A 19,036-nucleotide genomic window follows, 5' to 3' on the forward strand; every position below is an offset into this window, starting at 1 on the left:
ATTTTGAAATAATGACTCATTTACTGCAAAAGTTTGTACCTAGATGGGTAAAATTAAGCCAGTTTTATTTTTAAGTTTGAAAATCAGCAATGCAAAATCAAGCAAAGTAATATCAGCACACAAAATTTGTCTGAAATTCCTGATATTTTTGTACAGGTGTTAGCCCATTTAAATTATGCAAATGAATTAACAATGTTAATTCTATAGTACAAGTTCACCCTGTTCATAACGCTCCCTGTTGTTTGACTGACACGGTCTATCCAGTATAGACTGAGACTTAAGAGGGGGACGGAAGAAATGCTGTTACGTGGTTCAGCAGACAAGTAATGGTGTTTACTGTGCATAAAATCTAGGAAGTTAGTCTCCGTGTGGATAAAGTTGTAAAGATGTCCTACCTATTGCCAAGATATGAGAAGAAGGTTGACGAAGCTCATTACACTGGAGCAACCTGAACAGTGAAGAGTCAGGCAGAGGTGGACTTCAACCTACAACAAAGAAGCAAACAAATGTGCTGTGAATTAATCACTGTCCCATTCAAACTTGTATGCTACGACCATGTTTGGTAACAGCTGCAAATATAACCATAAGATCAGTCTGTAGCATATAAGTAAATTAACAGCAGTCAACTCCAACCAAAAAAATGCCCTTGCTCAGCAGAAAGCTCAGTGGGTAAATGCACTGTATGGTGTGTAGGTTTACCAACTCTGGTCCAATATATTCTGGAGATTTCACCACATGACCTTCTACGTCCAACTGCCTTGCTGCCCCAATCTCCAATTGATTATCCAACACATCCATCGACACAGTACACCACCTCCCCTAGCCAACTGGAAAGTGCAAAACTGTACTTCACTCAATTGAATGATTCCCGACTGTTAGTATAACACCCAGGGCTGGATTGTCAAATGCCCATCAGGGTGAGGCCAGGTGCAGGTGCATTTAATACTCTCAGGTGGTGTGTCAGCCTTCCGATGGCTCTGTGACATGCTGCACTTTGCAAAGGGAGAGTACTTAACAACCTATATGCTGCCAATTAACTGGTTCATTGAAGAATTTGTTAATAGGATAGAGAGGGACAGAATTAAATTTTCAAAGTCAAGAATGGGAAGAAGAAGGGAATGGGACACTTCAGTATGCAGCTGTAGGGAGCAAACAAGGAGCCATTATTGATCGTTGTTTAAGACTTGAAATCAGCAGCAAAGGGAACGTTTAACTGAGATACTCATGTGGTGGCACAAAGTTGCCATCGTTTGAACAGATTGGATTAATCACCTTAAGAGTGAACGCGTGGGCACTTATTTGCACCGTGAGGTTCCTGGTCCTCTGCTCTTCTGCTTGCTTTATTCCACAAGGCAAGGACAAAGACCAGTCATGGCTGCCATCTGCTTTTGAAAAATTACCCTCCAGAGGCAGTTCCCATCTCTAAGCAACGTGCTTAAGGTATCACTAATTGGGCGTTGAACCAAGGTAGAGTGTTTTCATATCAAAATAGCATCATGTCACCATTGCTGACATGGTGCAGGGTCAGGACCCGGAAATGATCCAGGCATTGGGTTTCTGACCCGAGACTGAAAATCCAGCCCTCTTTCTCCCATCCCCCAAATGTTTATAAATAATAAACAGAACTATCAAAAGAAAATATAAAAAAATCACTATTTTTAATGCTCAATAATTTTTCATCAGGGTAGGTTGGCAAATCTAAGGATGTGCTGCAGAGCTAACAGGACAAGAAGAGCCCAGATTTAATTCCCAATTTAGGCAGCGTTTGTTGATCCAGGAAGTGAGACAAATACCTTCAATGTTCTTGCTCGACATTGTGGAAAATATCAGTCAGCATTCCCCATTCCTGATCACTGTCCTTTACCCCCTGCAGCAACTGCCTAGGGTTGGGACTTTTTTTTTAGGCCTGTTTTTCAATTATCAACATGACAGGGAGTTCAGCCTGAACTCTGACCGTTAGCTTTAAAATATGACTGGTGGACACCCGAACCTCAATTATAGGAGAAAGTAATAATTGAGGAAGATAATGATTGCTGTATTCTGACGTCCTGAGAAAGAATGAGTTACAGTAACAGATGGTGCAATGAGTCTTGATTTCGGAGTGAGATTCCAAGGAGGAACACACAAGAAAATGAAAGGGAGATTCATTGCAGCTATAGTGGCATTCATAAAATAAAGAGAACTTAGATACTGAGCCATCAACTAAGCTTGTCAACGGCCCTTTGTATTGAAATTGTGCATTGGTAATGATGAAAGTTCAGTTAAAACAAAGACACTGTTCAATTTATGAAACTACCTCAGCATGAGTTAAGTCCTGTAGCAGAGAAAGGGAGAAAACAGCAAAGAAAAGTGACAAAGCTCTATCAAATCTACAGGGAGCTTGGTAGTCAGTACTCATTTTGTCTGATGTTTCACTGCTGGTAGAAGCTTTTTCACTGACTGAGAATTGGAGTTGTTGAACTGGCACCAGCTGACAGAGTGAACTGATGAGACTACTCCTTGGGAATCGCAGCTTCAGTATAGACATCAGGCATGCTGCACAGGCTAACTGCATTGTTGCCTGATGGAGAGGACATCTGCCTACCTCCAAGCTCTTAAAATGTCCTGACCTCACAATTCCCTTTATTTCAATTTGAAGTATTTTTCCAGACTGCCTCATGTTTGTCTTTGGAACTGTCAATCAACGGTCCCTGTGCCTGACAAGGATGCTGAGAGCTAGCTTGGCAGCAGCCTGTGGTCTTAGCCACACCCACAAGGAGCTCTAAGGACAAACAAATACAAGAACAGTTCATTAACAGGTAAGACTGTTAGACGTGGCTGACTGGTAGTATTCTTGCTCTGAATCAGAAAGCTTGTGGATTCAAGTCCTTCTCTAGAGAATTGAGTATAAAATCTAGGCTGACACTTTAGTGTCATGCTAGCGCTGCACTTTCAAATGAGACATTAAACTGAGGTCCTGTCTGTCCCTCAGGTGGATGTAAAAGATCCCATAACATTATTTTGAAAAAGAACAGGAGAGTTATCCCCAGGTTCCTGGACAATATTTAACCCTAAGCCAACATCACAAAAACAAATTATCTGGTTATTATCTTATTGCTGTTTGTGGGACCTTGCTGCACACAAATTGGTTACCATGTTTCTAGGGTTGTCTCTAGGGTTCTGACTGGTGCCTGCAGCTCAATCTAAGTGAAGCCAGCAGCCCAATTTCTCAGGCCCTGCCACCAACTTCATTTGGTTTATGCAGCATCCAATTCACCAGGAATCGCAATCCAATTTAAAGTGTGATCCAACTTGCAGGCCCTTACTCAGCTGAGCAACAGAGGATGCTCTGCAATTGGTTATGGTGCACTTGGGAAAGGAGCACATGGGCATGATTCCTGCTCTTGATCCCTATGCAATGGCTTCTGCTAGAGTGAGGGAGTCAGCAAGCTGTTCAGGCATGGGGAACAAGGCAGCTAAGCTCAACCTTCCCAGCATATGCACAAACACACAGAAAAAGCCTGTCAATGTAGGCAGTGATTGATAGGCAGGACCCTGGCTGGTTCTTCCTCACTCCTGCCCCAGGAGCACCAAGGCCAAACAACACTTTTATCTCCACCCTTACTGGCATCAGCTAATGCGACACAGACTGGAGACCAAACCTGGAACTTTCCTAATCTACATGGCTTATTCTTCACAGAGCATGCACTCATCAAGTAGGAAGCTTAGGTCTCAAAGGGACTGGAGGCAATAAATAATTAATTCAAGTTTTGCTTGATTTCTGATGGACCGGACTGTAATTATGTTCAGAATATGTTGGAATATACAATGATGACAGTAGCTAACAAGACAACAGCTTTTTTGTAACGCATCACTAAACATGACAAGGATCGAAATTTACAGATTAATGCAATATAGATGCTTTTTATTCTCTAATAAACGATGGATAGTTGCTACATCAATCAAAGACATGCTCACCCAGCATAAAGGTGGTGCCCATTAAAAACTGATTCCTTACATTGAACAGGGCACACTGCACAATCCTAGAGTCCATTAGGCTCAGCTTGCGTTAGATAGCTCATAGATTATCCTTTGAAAAAAGCATAGCAGCCAATGTTTTCTTGGTCTGTCAACTTTGAATCTGTTCCTGTGCTGGCCCAAGGTTTAAGGTCCTGGTGATTGGAATAGCATTGCTCTGAGTCGAACATGGCTGGTCCTCACCAGAGCCAGCTCGCAGTAGGGGAGGGCTGACCTGGCGGAATATTAAACAGCTCCGAAAATCAACATTTTCTGAAGAATCACATCAGGTTCATGTAAACTATAGCTTTAACTGCAAAACTATTCAGGAGGGGAGCCATCCTCTGAACAAAGGGTATTCTTACGATACTTCCTTTTTCCTTGAATCATTGCAACCAGCTATTTATTCCCCAGTTTTCTTCTCTTGAAAGTACTGTCGCCTTTGGATTATGGTTCACAAGCAACAGTTGTCTCCTGCGTCTAGCTGGTCATTCTTCCTGAGTCACTCGAACAGCAAGTGCTAACTAGCTATTCATTGGGGTCAGCATCATCACTGTGGTTAATCCGATCCTCTACCAACATATATAGGTCTGCACTTTCCAGCAGGAGACCGTGAATAGGGGCAATTGCATCAGGTTGAATTGATTTTCCCACCTCCCTAACCTAGAAGCACAGGGCCCAATTGTAACATTGTTCAAGCTTGTCTAGCTGCACGATTAACTCAGCATAGATCAGGGATTAATCTGGTGCCTTTTTGATCTGCAAACCTCAGTTTCATAACAGATATGCCAGTTGGCCACGCTTTAAATGGATTCATCCTTTCATGCTCTGTTTTAACACAATTCTGTTGCTATTTTGATAGTACAAGAGCATAAAAATTTATTTGACTGCCTATTGAGAGCTTCTCCCTGCCTATAGAGAGCTTCATTATGAATAAACAGTAAAACTCAAGTTGTTCTATGGGTTTTTACCCATGGTTCAGTACTTCAGCTGTAGACAATTTGATGTCTGCCTTTTTTGGTAAATAAATCTTTCTTTCTGAATACTGTGCTCATCAAATTGAAAGATGTTAGTGCTGGGCAAATGAAACAATTTCCCTTTGGGCAACTAATGGCCGTACAAAGCACTTCCAGATCTGGTACAGCACAGGTTAGAAAACTCCCTCTGCACTGCTCCAACAACATATTTCAGCACCAACCTCCGAACAGCAGCCTTTACTGCATCACTTCAACATTTTTCGATTTACACATCAGTCATACTGTTGCCGCAGAGTAAGATTGACAATTTAGTGCTAAATTAGGGATAATTTTATGCTTTTACCTATGACTACAAGATAATGTGTTGATATCTTTTCACAGTGAAATCTTAACGTGATTTTGGTGATAGGACCAACAGGCAGTTACCAGTATGACCCTTCCTTCAAGCAAACCTCAGCTCCAAAATTCTTCTGTCACTCATATAACAATGTGTGCTGCACAAGCAAATTGACCACTTTCTGCTTCTAACTCTTGAAGAATGTAGTTCTTATTCAGGAAGCCTTTGCTCTCAGCAAAGGTTCAGCTGCAGGAGATTTCTCGGGGTCTCACCTGTTCTGCCAAACCTCATTTGTGTGTGTAAACATAATTTCTGCCGAACTTCCACCAAAGTTTCAATGGAGTGGGACAATCCATGAAGAAATTCCCAATTATAAGTTTCAGCACAAGATGATAAAGAGGAAAGAAATTAGGTTCTTAAAAGTGAAGGCTCCTCCCTAACTTGCTATACACACTGACGTAGCCATATATAGATCAACCTAATCAGCAGGGTAGGAATTAAATCTCTGAATTGGACTGAAGTTCAAGTCTTCTGCTGTCCATGCTGCATGAATGTGAATTAATACCAGTTTTAGTGCACTCAATATCACTGACTTTTCCAGAACCGCTTCATCCAATTCAGCGTCATGGGAAGTCGGAGCCTATCCTGACAGGCAATGAGCACTGGGTGGGGTCCACCCAGGATGGGGCGCCAGTCCATCACAGGGCACACATTCACACAGAGGGAAAATTTACCATAGCCAATCCTCTTAACCAGCACATCTTTGGATGGTGGGAGGAAATCAGATCACCTAGAGGAAACCTATGCAGACACGGAGAGAACATGCAAATTCCACACAGACAGATATCTGAGGTCAGGATTGAACCTGGGTCTCCGGAGCTGTGAGGCAGCAGCATTAACACCGTGCCACCCACACTCAATATCAATTTGACTGAATTCTGCTAAATTCAACACAACACAGATCAAGCTTATGACCATGTTGGTCTTTGTGCTTCAATACCACACTGAGCCATGCATTTAAACCATTAGGTCCTAATTTAAAATGTGCAGATTTGGGAGCTGTTGAAAAGGAGGCAACAAAAAGGAAAATGTGAATTGTAACAGAGCAGCAGATATTCTCTGAACAGCGCCATTCAAGAAAAAGTGAGAATTCCAATTAACAGTGGAATGTTAATAATCTATCATGGCAGGGCTGCATCCTCTCAGATTCAAGAATAATCAAGAATCTTCTTATACAGAGATTTTAGTGCATTAGCTTCTGGTTGCCATATTTACATTAAGTTTCCAGTAATGTTAGACCCCGATCTAAAATCTCAACTCCTGCTGAACCTAGAAACAAAGCGTCAAGTTGGTTGATGTGCCCACAGCTGGTTGCTTCTGCTGCAGCATGGGCTCAGAGTCTGAAAACTTAATGAAGAATTCTGAATTACGTTTTATCTAGTTTATGTAAAATTATATCCCGATTCCTACAAAAATTCTTGCAGATGATAGAAGTGCAGATGATCCCAACATTCCACCACAATTTCTTTCAACAAACATCAACAGCATGTAGGCTTCATTAAATGAGAAATGCACTGTCCCATTATGGAGCTGAGTAGCTAAAGAGCTGCTTGTACACAGGATACACTCTGTATAAAGAGGGCTCAATGACTTTTGTGCCTCTTATCTCTGATGCAAGCTATCTATTTCTTCCATAAATGTGGCCCAAATTCAAAATGTGTCTGCTTCTTGAAGATAATTTGATACCAGTCTGCTGAGGAGGAGAGTTCATTTTCTCTCCAGGGACATCTCGGTCCCAACAAAAAAAAAATGGAATCTCTCGCAAACAAAAGCATTGCTACATAGGGCAGGTCAAGAGCTTTTGTGTGCTTGGAACATGACCTCAGGCTCAGGCCTACTATCTACAGCTTTTTGAAACTCAATCTTGGCACCACTGAATGATTACTTCTGGGTTTGCTTTATCTTGCCCCTTACTCTTTTCACCCAGGATGATGTTCCACACTCAGAACCTCAGCTCTTTAATTAAGGGAAAAGCTAAAATCTGTCAAAATTTTATTTACAAAACAAACTGTGAGCTTCAGATTTTAAGATGAAAATTAGAACCATCAAATTATTTAATTAAAAAGGAAAAATAGTTCAGCTTGTAAGATGTTGTTTTGAACTAATTATTGAAACAAAACATATTAAGCCAGTGTCACTGAATTCAAGTAATGATTTGGGGATACGGCTGCTGCTCATGATTCTGTTGGGAGTATCCTCATTCCCCCCATCCACGGACGAGTTTCCTGATAAGGCTTCTTCTAATTCCCAGAATATACAGTGAGGTCAGTGCTTTGTGTCTCCATCAGTATCAAGTTAAGGAACCTTCTCACATTCCAGCCATTAACAGGATATCTGCTTTCTATCTTTATTAAGGGTATAAAGCTGAAGGTCCCCTGATGGCCAACTGGGTAAAGGCATCACCCGATATATGACTAACCCATAGAGACCAGCAAGACCCACTTTCAATCCTTGTCTGCAAAGTAAACTTATGTACTTTATAAGAATGGTTCCAGGCATGAGGAACTTCTGTTACGTGGATAGATTGAAGAAGCTGGGTTGATCTTCTTAAAGAAGGTTGAGAGAGGGGTTTTGATAGAGCTCTTCAAAATCATGAGGATCTAGACAGAGTAGGTAGAGAGAGACTGTTCTCATTCGCTGAAGAGTTGAGAACCAGAGGACACAGATTTAAGCTGACTGATAAAAAACAACAGCTACATTAGGAAAAATACATTTTATGCAGCGAGTGGTTAGGATTGGAATGCACTACCTGGAATTGGAGAAGGAGAGGCAAGGATGCACGCAACACTTGATTTATGAGGGAAAATCATGTCTAAAATTTAACTTCTTTGTTCCAATATTCCAATTATTAGTATTGCATTATTCCAAAACCGAACGGTTAATGGAATAACAACTAGATGAATTGTTAGATAGATTTTCCTCTTGTGGGATAATCTAGAACCAGGGGACTCAATTTAAAAATTAGGGGCCTCCCATTTAAGACTGAGAGAAGGAGAATTTATTTTTCTCTCAAGAGAGTCGTTACTCTGTGGAATGCACTTCTCCAGCTAGAAGTGCAGGCTGGGTCACTGAATATGTTCAAAGCTGTGTTGGATAGATTTTTGATCCTTAAGGGAGTCGAGGATTATGAGGGGCCAAGAGGAAAGTGTAGCTGAGGCCACAATTGGATCAGCTACGATCTTATCAAATGGCTGACCAGGCTCAAGAGCTAGATGGCCTGCTCCTGCTCCTAATTCTTGTGTTCTTATATCCTTGTTACACTTAGAAGTTGTTCAGTTCCAAGTGACTGTGTAGAGGAAATGGAGTTGCCACATTACACTTTCTCAGAATTTCTGGGGCTTCCCCAAATCAGCATTATTGGGTCTACATATGTGATTAGTAAAGGCCCAGCCTATCAAGTAGATCAGTTAGGAAAGGCACCTGAGCCTCCTACTTAACCTTCTTTGTTTATCCGTGGGTGCCCAGGTAGAGAGGTGCCTGAGGGAATACTGTACCAGGACCTTTTGCCAATCAGGTAGTCTGTAGAGGTGCAGGGGATAGTCTGAGGATAAAAAAAAACAAAGGTATTTGAAATGTTTCTAGCATACTTCCACTCAAGACAACCTTCAGCAGCCAGAGAAACCAGTGCCGGCAGCTAAATGTAGAGATGCGTGCCTCTCAGTTCTGTGATCAGTCCTGTTTCCACCCCAATCCCAGTGCAACATCTTGCCTGGCGTTCAGATCATAAGAATAGACCCTAGGTCAGTAAAGTTTCCTTGCAGTTGCAATACATCTCCTTTATGCTGCATCTCTTTGGCATCAAACAGGGTCTGTAGAGGAAAATTGGTCCTAAAACTGCAAATAGCAATACAACCTCAGTTTACAAATTGCAACTTGCAGACTAACTGCATGTCTCTACCAATTTGCTTCATTGAAACATTAAAGGAACATCTAAAAACAACCATTCTCATCACACTTGTTAAGGCAGTATCTCAAAATTCTCATTCAGACCGATGCATCATTCTACCTTGGATCTCAATGGTAGAGACAAGTAAACATCAGCAGGCTGCCACTTTCCCACTTCAAGGCAATTTTGCCAAGAGGAAGGTGAGCATCTGAAGCAGCTACCTGCCCAGCAGTGGCGGCTAACCTATCACTGACAATTGAGGCCAGACTGGGAACTCTGCTGATAAGATCCCCATGCTGTGGACAGGTCACTGGAGATGGCTTCCCTCCAGGGACCAGGGGACCAGCGAGGCTTCCTTTATTTATACACCCCCTGCACCCCAGAGCTGCTGGGTTACAGCTGCGGTCGCAGGCTATCCTCCCCAATGTATGCCTGGCAGCAAATGAACACATTTATTTTTAATAACTGCATATGAGTTTCAAAGAGCACCTCCATCTTGGAGGCATTCTTCTGCCTGCTGCAACTGTGCCCGCCTCTCCTGGTTGGTGTGTTGGCAAGACATCTCGGGGACCCTTCCATTGGCCCAGCTGGATGCATGTCCCACCTCCAGTTAGACCGTGCAGTTGGGTGGCCAGGCACCACCAGTGGGATCTGGACCTGCTTTCAGTTCTGACCTCAGAAAATCTTCAGAGGCGGTAAGATTCCAACTTACATCTCAAGTCTTTATGGGATTTTCTGCATATTTCAAACATTATGAAGCAGATCAAATTTACTCAGGATCTGCTTGCCTTGAGGAACTAGATTTAGAAGGTTATCATTATTCATCTATCTTAATATTTTGTATGCAGCAACACTTTTTGATGATGTTAAAGTCTAGTGATTTTTTTTCTCGGTTTGTCTGGTAACTTGGGTGTAGTTGAACACAGGAACATCTCAGGTTTGCTTCTGTGGCCTGTGCTAAGTTAGCTCAGGTCAGCCAGGGCATCAGTTTGGGCTACAAGTAGCCTCAGTGTCCAGTGCTAGAAGGAGAAAAAATCCCAGTCCCCCCCTCCTGCTTGAAAGCCCACAAGTGTGCAAGTTGAGCATGGACAGGATTGATCCCAGCTGCAGTAAAATAATCCGCTCCCACATATGAAGAATGGCAGTTTCGGAGGAAAAACTGGAGTGCTGAAGGCGCCTGTGGTTCCCTTTATAGCATGTCAGCACCTGCAGCTGGGAGGCAGTGCCAGGAATAATAGTTAATTTACCAAACTAATTCTAAGTCCATTACTTAGCACTCTACAATTAAAACCTTTTTAATAATGATATATGTTTGTGATGTATCTTCTAAGAAAGCTTTATGATTTTGTTTGCTAATTTAAGGAAGGCATTTGAAAATGGTACATTTGACTATGTTTTATTATGCCAATAATTAAAGATCTCAATTGGACAAGAACATTAATAATTTTAGCATAATTGCACTTTTCCAATTAAGCAACATTCTTAATTAAATAACACATGCAAGTACATGGACTTATTAATATTCTGCTCATGAAATATTTATAATATGTGAATAAAAGCAGGTTCTAAAACTACCACAAAGTTAAAATATGGATTTAATGAATTAATTTAATATGTTTCTTCTAATGGCTGTCACAAAATGAAGTGTTCTTCCTTTCATAGGGATTTACTGCTCTGCAATTTGACTCCGTTACTTTGACCCCTATGCTGTTTTCCAGTCACATGATCTCTACGAGGGTTAACCTTCACCTCCCTCCCCCTGCAGGCTGTCAAAAACAGCTGCCCAATATAAGTATCACAAAAGGGAAAAGGCAACCAATAGAGTTAGGCTTTGACTAAGCCAGAGTGACAGGATAATAAATACTTAGCTTCATAAGAAAGCAAGGAGCTCATACTGTTGCTTCTCCTTCAGCTATTTAATCTTTTTTCTGACCATAAGCTAAGTCACACAGCGTTTGGTTCCCTTTGTATGAAAGACCTGTGAAAATTCACACAATGTCCCATCAAGCACCCCCAGGTCAGGTAAAGCATTAACAGATCGGAGTACAGCTCCCTCTATTTTGCATTGATGATGTGCCTCAACCCCCAACCTCAGAAAGCACCCTCTACAACATTAGTGAGACATTTTTTCCATTTCTCACACAGACTGCCTGTAGCTGTTCCATGAGAGATTTTTAGATTGGGACCAAACTGGCAGACGTTTTGTACTAATGAAATAAAACTGGTCAAATTCAAGCCTACATGGATAGGAACATTCAGAACTAATAGATCATTCTATAAGCCAGTTTCCCAAGAAGTGCCTTGAAACTTTCCATTTTGCATTCCAATAGGAGTTCCAATAACATTCTGATTTTTGAATTCACTGTCAGCATTGTGCGAATAATAATCCTTCAATCAAAAATCCTGCCATTCAAGCTTTGTTCCTCAAAGTCCAGGCTGTACATTTCTCTTTCTCACACATTTCACATGGGTGAGCTAAGCAGACAAAAAATCATGAGTCACTTTGTTAAAATGCATTTCCATATATTAAAATGAAATTCTCAAGGAGAATGTGTGACCCAGAAGGTGAGCTGGAAGATGGTGATGGAGACTTTATCCAGGAATCCAGCAATAAGTATCCGCCACCTAATTTCCAGTGACTCTTGTGAGTTCTATATCAGTGCCAATGATCCCAGTGGCCAGAAATGTGCCATGCCTCTAGACCCCATGAAGTCTCATGGCATCAAGTCAAACGTGGGCAGGGGTGGAGGGGAATGCAGTGATGGTAATGCTATTGAATGTCAAGGAGAGGTAGTTAGATTCTCTCTTGTTGGAGATTGTCATTGACTGGCACTTATGTGATGCAAATGTTACTTACCACTTATCAACTTGGATATTGTCCAGGTCTTGCTGCATATGGACACAGGCTACTTCAGTATCTGGGGAGTCGCAAATGATGTTGAACATTGTGCAATCTTCAGTGAACATCCCCACTTCTGACTTCATGATGGAGGGAAGGTCAAGAGATTATGGTTGAATACAATTCTGCTTCTGCTACTGATTGAATTATTAAAAAAGAACAAGAAGTTTCAATGGACACTGGAGTGTCAGAAGTCATTGACAGTCTGAAAACTGTATTAGTTACAACACCAGTTTTGGCAGCACCCAATTATGCCAAGCAATTTAAGTTGGCCGTTGACGCACCTGATATAGGCATTGGGGCAATGCTGTTTCAAGAGGATGACACTGGAATTGAAAAGCCAATAGGGTATTTTTCACGGAAACTGAATGTACAACAGAGAAGACATTCAATGATCGAAAAAGAGACCTTGGGTTTGGTGTTAGCATTGCAGCAATTTTAAATTTATGTTGCAAACAACTCATCAGAATTTTTTATACAGAGCCCAATCCTTTGAAGTTTTTGGACAAATTTCGAGACAAAAGTGCAAGACTTTTCAGGTGGAGTCTATTATTACAACCATTTAATCTATGGATTATACATGTTGTTGGTAGAGAAAATCTGTTCGCAGGTGCGTTATCAAGAGTTTGAAGCTTAAAGGGAAAATTGGACATTTAAAAAAACCTGGACACTGGACTGGATATTGATACTATTGATATTGATACTAAGGACTTGTGTATATGTATTGTTATGTTAACGCATGCATCTGGTAATGTAAAAGTGTAATAAGTAAAGGAGATAGTGTGAGATGGATTATTAAAAATGAAGCCGTCTTTTAAAATTATGACTGTTCATTTTTCGATAGGGAGGAGGATGTCATGAAGTGATATAAATATCTGTAATGTTATTGGAAATTATTTTTAAATTGGAATTGTAGTAGGCTCTGTGACTATGGGGAGAATCTTTAGGTTGGCGAGCAGGAGCAGGGCCCGCTTGCCGATGTGTAAAATGACGTGGGATGATGTCGGGCATGCATCCCAACGTCACCCCGTGTCATTTAGATTTTCAGGTCAGTAGGGGCGCAGCCGACCTGTCAATGGCCACTTAAGGCCATTAATAAAATATTTAAAACACTTAATGAACCTGTCCGTCCAACCTTAAAGTTGCTAGGCGGGCGGGATGAAGTTTCATGAGGGATTTAAAATGTTCCAGAAATTATTAAATAGAAGTAATGGACATGTCCCAGCTCATTTTCTCATCTTTACTCAATGTTTGAACCCTGAGCCAATCTCCCTGAGGCAGCTCAGGGAATCCCCCACTCCCCAACGCCCACTCAGGGAGACCATAGCATTTCCTGGCACACATCACGCTGGGCTGGCCTTAATTGGCTCACTCACGTAAAATGGCAGTGTGCCCCCAACCGGGGGCACCGATCGGGAACCCACCCAATGGCGCCCACTCCTGCACAACCCCCTGACCAGGGGAAGTTCCTGCCTTATATGTGTGTCTGTGTGTGTGTCTGTGTGTGGCTTAATTGGATTAAAGCCAGCTAGTCTGGTGCTTTGGTGTATAGTAGTTTTGAAATGTTAATTAGATAAACGTAAGGAGGAAAAAGTAAAGTGTAAATTTGCATTTGTTGAATAAACCTTTCAAAAGAATGGGTAAAATCTTGAACCCAGCTGGGAGACACCAACCAATGTGTTTATATTACTAATAAAATTGGTAGAATGAAAAGATATTATTGTTAGGAGAGGTAACATTTAAAACCTAGTAATACAATGGAAAATTTACATTCAAAGGAAAAGCTAGGCATAAACAGAAAGGAGTTTTTGTGTGTAAGTCAGAGGCATTTAAGATCTAAGCAGCCTGTAAGCCTACAGCTGTGTCTGGAAAGGGACCAATTTGCAAGGAACCTCATTTTGAATTCGTAAAGTGTTATGAAGCTATTAATGTATTTATTATTGGAAAATATTTTTATTTTAAAATAGAGGTTTAGCCTGTGCGTGTGTCTTAATAGGAATAAAGCCAGCTAGCCTGGATGCTTTGATGTGTACTACTTTTGAGATGTAAGAGGGGTAGAGTGCATTTCCATTTTTTGAACAGAGCTTTCAAGAGGCAGGGTCAAATCTGGTACCTAGCTAGCAGAGACCAAGCAATATGTTTATATTACTAATAAAATTGGTACTTTGAAAGGGGTTTTATTGTTAGAAGAGGTGGAATTCAAAAAGGATGGTGACATAATGAGAATTTACGTTCAATGAGATGTGCTGGATATAACTGATAGCAGCTTTCATGTGTGCAGGGCAGAGGCATTGTAAGATGAAAGAAGCTGTAAGCCTAGAGCTGTTTTCACAGGAATCAAAGTGAAAAGAAACTCATTTTGAATTCGTAAGGTGAAAATGTTTTCCTGGTGTCTGGTTAAGTCTATGGGTTGCTGTTGCCTTAATGGAGACTAGCTTAGGAATTTGTTAAAAGTTATGATAGTAGTAATTTGTAGCCATGTATATGTGTTTAATGTGTTGTAACTTAATAAAATGTTTCATTTAGTTTAATATAAAACCTCTCGAGAACTGGTGGTCTGATTCCTGAATTTAGAGTTGCATCTCAATCATACCACTTAAAAATATAGGTTATGACAGTTGTTTAAAGTTTCCCTCTGGGATTTTTAAAGAACTCAGCTTTACTAACTATTGTCTCAACATAAGGTCAAATGTGCTTTGCCTGGTGTCTGTTTAAAATCTTGTTGCCTTGATGAAGATTTACCTTGGAGTGATTAATTTGGGGATTTGTTTAAAAGTTATTATTGTAATAATTTTAGACATGTGTATGTGTTTAATTTGTTGTTAAATTAATAAATGTTTAATTTAATATTATATAAATAAAACCTCTTGAGGCTTGGTGGTTTTATTCCTGAATTCAGAGCTGCATCTCAAACATACCAATTGAAAAAATAGATTATGACAGCTGTTGAAGTTTCCCTCTGGGATTTAAACAACTCAGCCTTTACCAACTGCCGTGTCATAACATTACTATCAGTGAATTCCACCTCCTGCTGTTTACCAACTACCACATAATCTCGCCCACCACTCCTCCACCAAGCACCCCCGCCACCTCAGCTGATGAATCAGCACTCCTTGCTGTTCAGCACCAATTAGATGCAGCACTGAGGATGGCAAAGGCACTGAATGTACTCTGGGTGGAGGACTATAATGTCCATCACCAAGAGTGGCTCGGTAGCACCATTACTGACCAAGCTGGCCGAGGCCTAAAAGACATAGCAGGTGGTGAGGGAACCAACACAAGAGAAAACTTACTTTAATTTGTCCTCACTAATCTACCTGTCGCAGATGCATCTGTCCATGACAGTATTGGTAGGAGTGACCACCGCACAGTCCCTGTGGAGATGAAGTCCTGCCTTCACATTGAGGATGCCGTCCATCATATTGTATGGCACTAGCGCAGTGCTAAATGGGAGAGATTTTAAAAAATCTAGCAACTCAAAACTGAGTATCCATGAGGTGCTGTGGGCCATTCGCAGCAGCAGAATTGTATTCAACCACAATCTCATGACCTTCCCTTCATCATAAGGTTAGGAGTGCGGATGTTCACTGATGATTACACAATATTCAGCATATTCACAACTCCTCAAATACTGAAGCAGTCCATGTCCATATGCAGCAAGACCTGGACAACATTCAGGCCTGGGCTGATAAGTGGCAAATAACATTCGTGTCACACAAGTGCCAATCAATGACTATCTCCAACAAGGGAGAATCTAACCATCTCTCCTTGAGATTCAATTGCATTACTATCACTGAATCCCCCACCATCAACATCTCAGTGATTACAATTGACCAGAAACTGAACTGGACTGGCCATATAAATACTATGGCTACAAGAGTAGGTCAGATGCTGGGAATTCTATGGCAAGTAACTCACCTCCTGATGCCCCAAAGCTTGCCCACCATTTACAAGGCATAAATCAGGAGTTTGCGATGGAATATTGTCCACTTGCATGGACGAGTGCAGCTCCAACAACACTCAGGAAGCTCGACACCATCCAGGACAAAGCAGCCAGTTTGATTGGCACCCCATTGGCACCCCATCTACTACCTTAAACATTTACTCTCTCCACCACCGATGCACAGTGACAACAGTGACAACATCTACGAGATGTACTATAGCAACTCACTAAGGTTCCTTCGACAGCACCTTCCAAACCTGCGACCTTAACCATCTAGAAGGACATGGGCAGCAGATGCCCACCTGCAAGATCTCATCTTGCTTTGGAACTATATTGCCATTTCTTCATTGTTGCTGAGTCAAAATCCTGGAACTCACCCAGGGAACTTCCATAGGGTTTCTCCCTGTTGGCTCCTGTGAGGTCAGCAGAAGTGTAGGCAGAAACTTGATTTATACGTGGTTCTCCGGTTTCTGTTGTGGTTAATCCAGCTAATGAAGAGGAACCCCAAGGAAGTTCTGGGAGTTGCTTTCTAGGCTCATTTATGGAGATTAGTGGCTTGGTACAGAACATTACCAGCAGGACAGGAGAACATTGAAGCACGAAGAAGAGTAGTGTCACTATATCTCAAATGAAAGAAATGACAGCAAAATAACATCTAATGCTAAATTAACAACATGCAATGGTAACAATTAATGTAACTCTCAGATGCAATGTAATCTCACATTGGTTTATTTGTTTCCCTTCCTCCCTCTGCTGAAAGAGTTGACCCTGTGGTTCAGTGCACAGTCAACATCTATCCAAAGTAGTCAAACTTCATCTTTGACAGCCAGTGTTAGTAGTCTACACAAATGAAGAGGGAATTATAACAGATTCTAACATCGTGACATCTGCATGTGTACTTTCCAGCAAGGGTCACTAGACAATAATTCAGAACAGGGGACTCTTCCACTGTCCTCGCCAAGACATCGCTCAACATATAACATGAATCAAGTTTTGAATCATTCTGGTTTGTATGGCTCAATCATTTGAAAAGCTTAGGCAGGCTTTGTGTCTGACACAAACTGTGTGCCTTCACTGAAATATTCACTGGCCTTTATACTTTCCAAGATGATGCATCTGGTATTTAAGAGGTGATTCTGCAGTAGGATGCTTTTTGGCATGCAATGGCACTCGCGAGCAATGTTGGCCAGAATATTGCATGCTTGCAGTTCCTGAATTTCTATCCATTGATTTAAATGCCTGGAAAATAAGCACTGATAATCCATGATTTCCTGATTGGCACTTACTGTCTGTCAGCTTTGGGGGCTGACTAATCTAAGTCCAGACTGTAGTCTCTGGGTGTTGGTTGGAAGTGTCTGGCATAAAATGCACTTGAGCAATGTGATGACTTTGCTCTGATTAGGCATGACCGAAGCTCAAAACTGTGCCTAGCATTAAATTGGCAATCTCACTCAAAAGCTGCAGGATAGCTGAAGGGGGAATGGAAAACGGATGGAGTGTGAAACACTATTCTGAGATAAAGGGGAGAGTAGACAGAGCTTTGCTGTCATGGTAAATTGGCCCATTGCATGCTTCTATCTCAGAGCTTCACCCACCAGGAGTGGGTATTATGAAACTGCACAATGATTCCCTCTTTTCCTCAGCGAGTTTCAATTCATTAAAATAAATAGATGGAAAATCATGGACAGCACGTGCAATTTCCTGAAATGTGTCCCTGTTGTTGCTGGAAAATTGTAATCAGAAGATGTTAATAAGGAATTATCCATAGTCCACAAAGGCCCATAGGCATTTCTCTGTTTATATATAGTTTGAAGGGTACCACTCTACCAGCATGGGGCAAGGTGAGGAGGCAGGGACTCCATGAACCACCACAGCTAAAATGAGGATTGAACCTGCGCCATTGGCATCATTCTGCATCATACTCTAAGCATCATTGCTGAGGGAGTATTTGGTGGTGCCACTGGGTTCCTTGAATGGAATGATTCCATTTTCCCAGCACTTGCATCACTTCCATTAACAAGCGCCAAAAGGACATCTTTAAAAACTGCCCAAACTCAGCTACAGGAGACGTCAATCCATAAGTCTAGGTTATATTTGAATCCAGGTCCTAATACTTAAAGGCCAGTGTTTAATAAAAAGCATCAACCATTCTCCCCATAATACTCATTTCATGACTGGAGAGCTTGTTTTGGGTAATATTCACACAAGTGTTTGAAGGTTATTATATACATACTGTGTAACCAAAACTGATCACTTATCGCCACTGGGTCAACATAACATATGTTTCCTTTTTAACACATTTCCATGAAACACGAGAACCTGGGAACTGACAAACTATCCAATGCCCAAATCCTCTGATACAAAAAGCACAGATGTGTAACCGATCTGCTAGTAAATCAATATGGATTCCTCTGACAGTGTGTCAGCTATCAAACATCAGCTGCCATCTTTATGTCAAGCCTTCAAGCAATGCCTGTCTTCTGCAGCTTCTGATCTGTTTGCACAGTTGACCACAAGAACCATCTTCAAATATCCTTTTGTAAAGTTGAGTACAGCCACTCTCAGACCAAGTGTTAATTTGTCTGTGCATAACTTTCTATTAACAAGAGCTAGAAGAGCCACGTGTGTCACTGTGGGGACCCCTGACCAAATACTAAGTTAGTTGTAGCAAAAGTAAGGAATAATTAGGCTCAATTCCAAAGACAGGTAATTCAGCAGGTTTAAAAATGCCAAAGAATTGAAACCACAAACTGGCAACTTATCCATTCTCTCCACAAAAGCTGCCTGACTGTTCGTAGCATTCTCTATTATATTTCAAATACTTATTCCATTCTTTTGATATCACAGTGTTGGCTGCAGGAGAACAATAGACTCAACCTTCAGTTCTGTATTAGAAAACTGCCATACATCCCTGCAGTTGCTTGGAGACCCACCTTGA

At 41.3% G+C, this 19,036-nt stretch overlaps 1 protein-coding gene across 4 annotated transcripts in view; it reads right to left on the reverse strand.

Moving 5' to 3' along the window:
• sema6bb (sema domain, transmembrane domain (TM), and cytoplasmic domain, (semaphorin) 6Bb) overlaps window positions 1-19,036 on the reverse strand; it is a 590,981-nt gene that overhangs the window by 447,040 nt on the left and 124,905 nt on the right. For all 4 annotated transcript variants that reach the window (XM_041204971.1, XM_041204968.1, XM_041204969.1 and 1 more), the window contains one exon: window positions 396-485. The gene's annotated coding sequence lies outside the window, so the exon portion shown is untranslated. The remainder of the gene's footprint in view (window positions 1-395; window positions 486-19,036) is intronic.

Source organism: Carcharodon carcharias, chromosome 14 (genome assembly GCF_017639515.1).
Source record: "Carcharodon carcharias isolate sCarCar2 chromosome 14, sCarCar2.pri, whole genome shotgun sequence".
Classification (NCBI taxonomy): Eukaryota; Metazoa; Chordata; class Chondrichthyes; order Lamniformes; family Lamnidae; genus Carcharodon; species Carcharodon carcharias.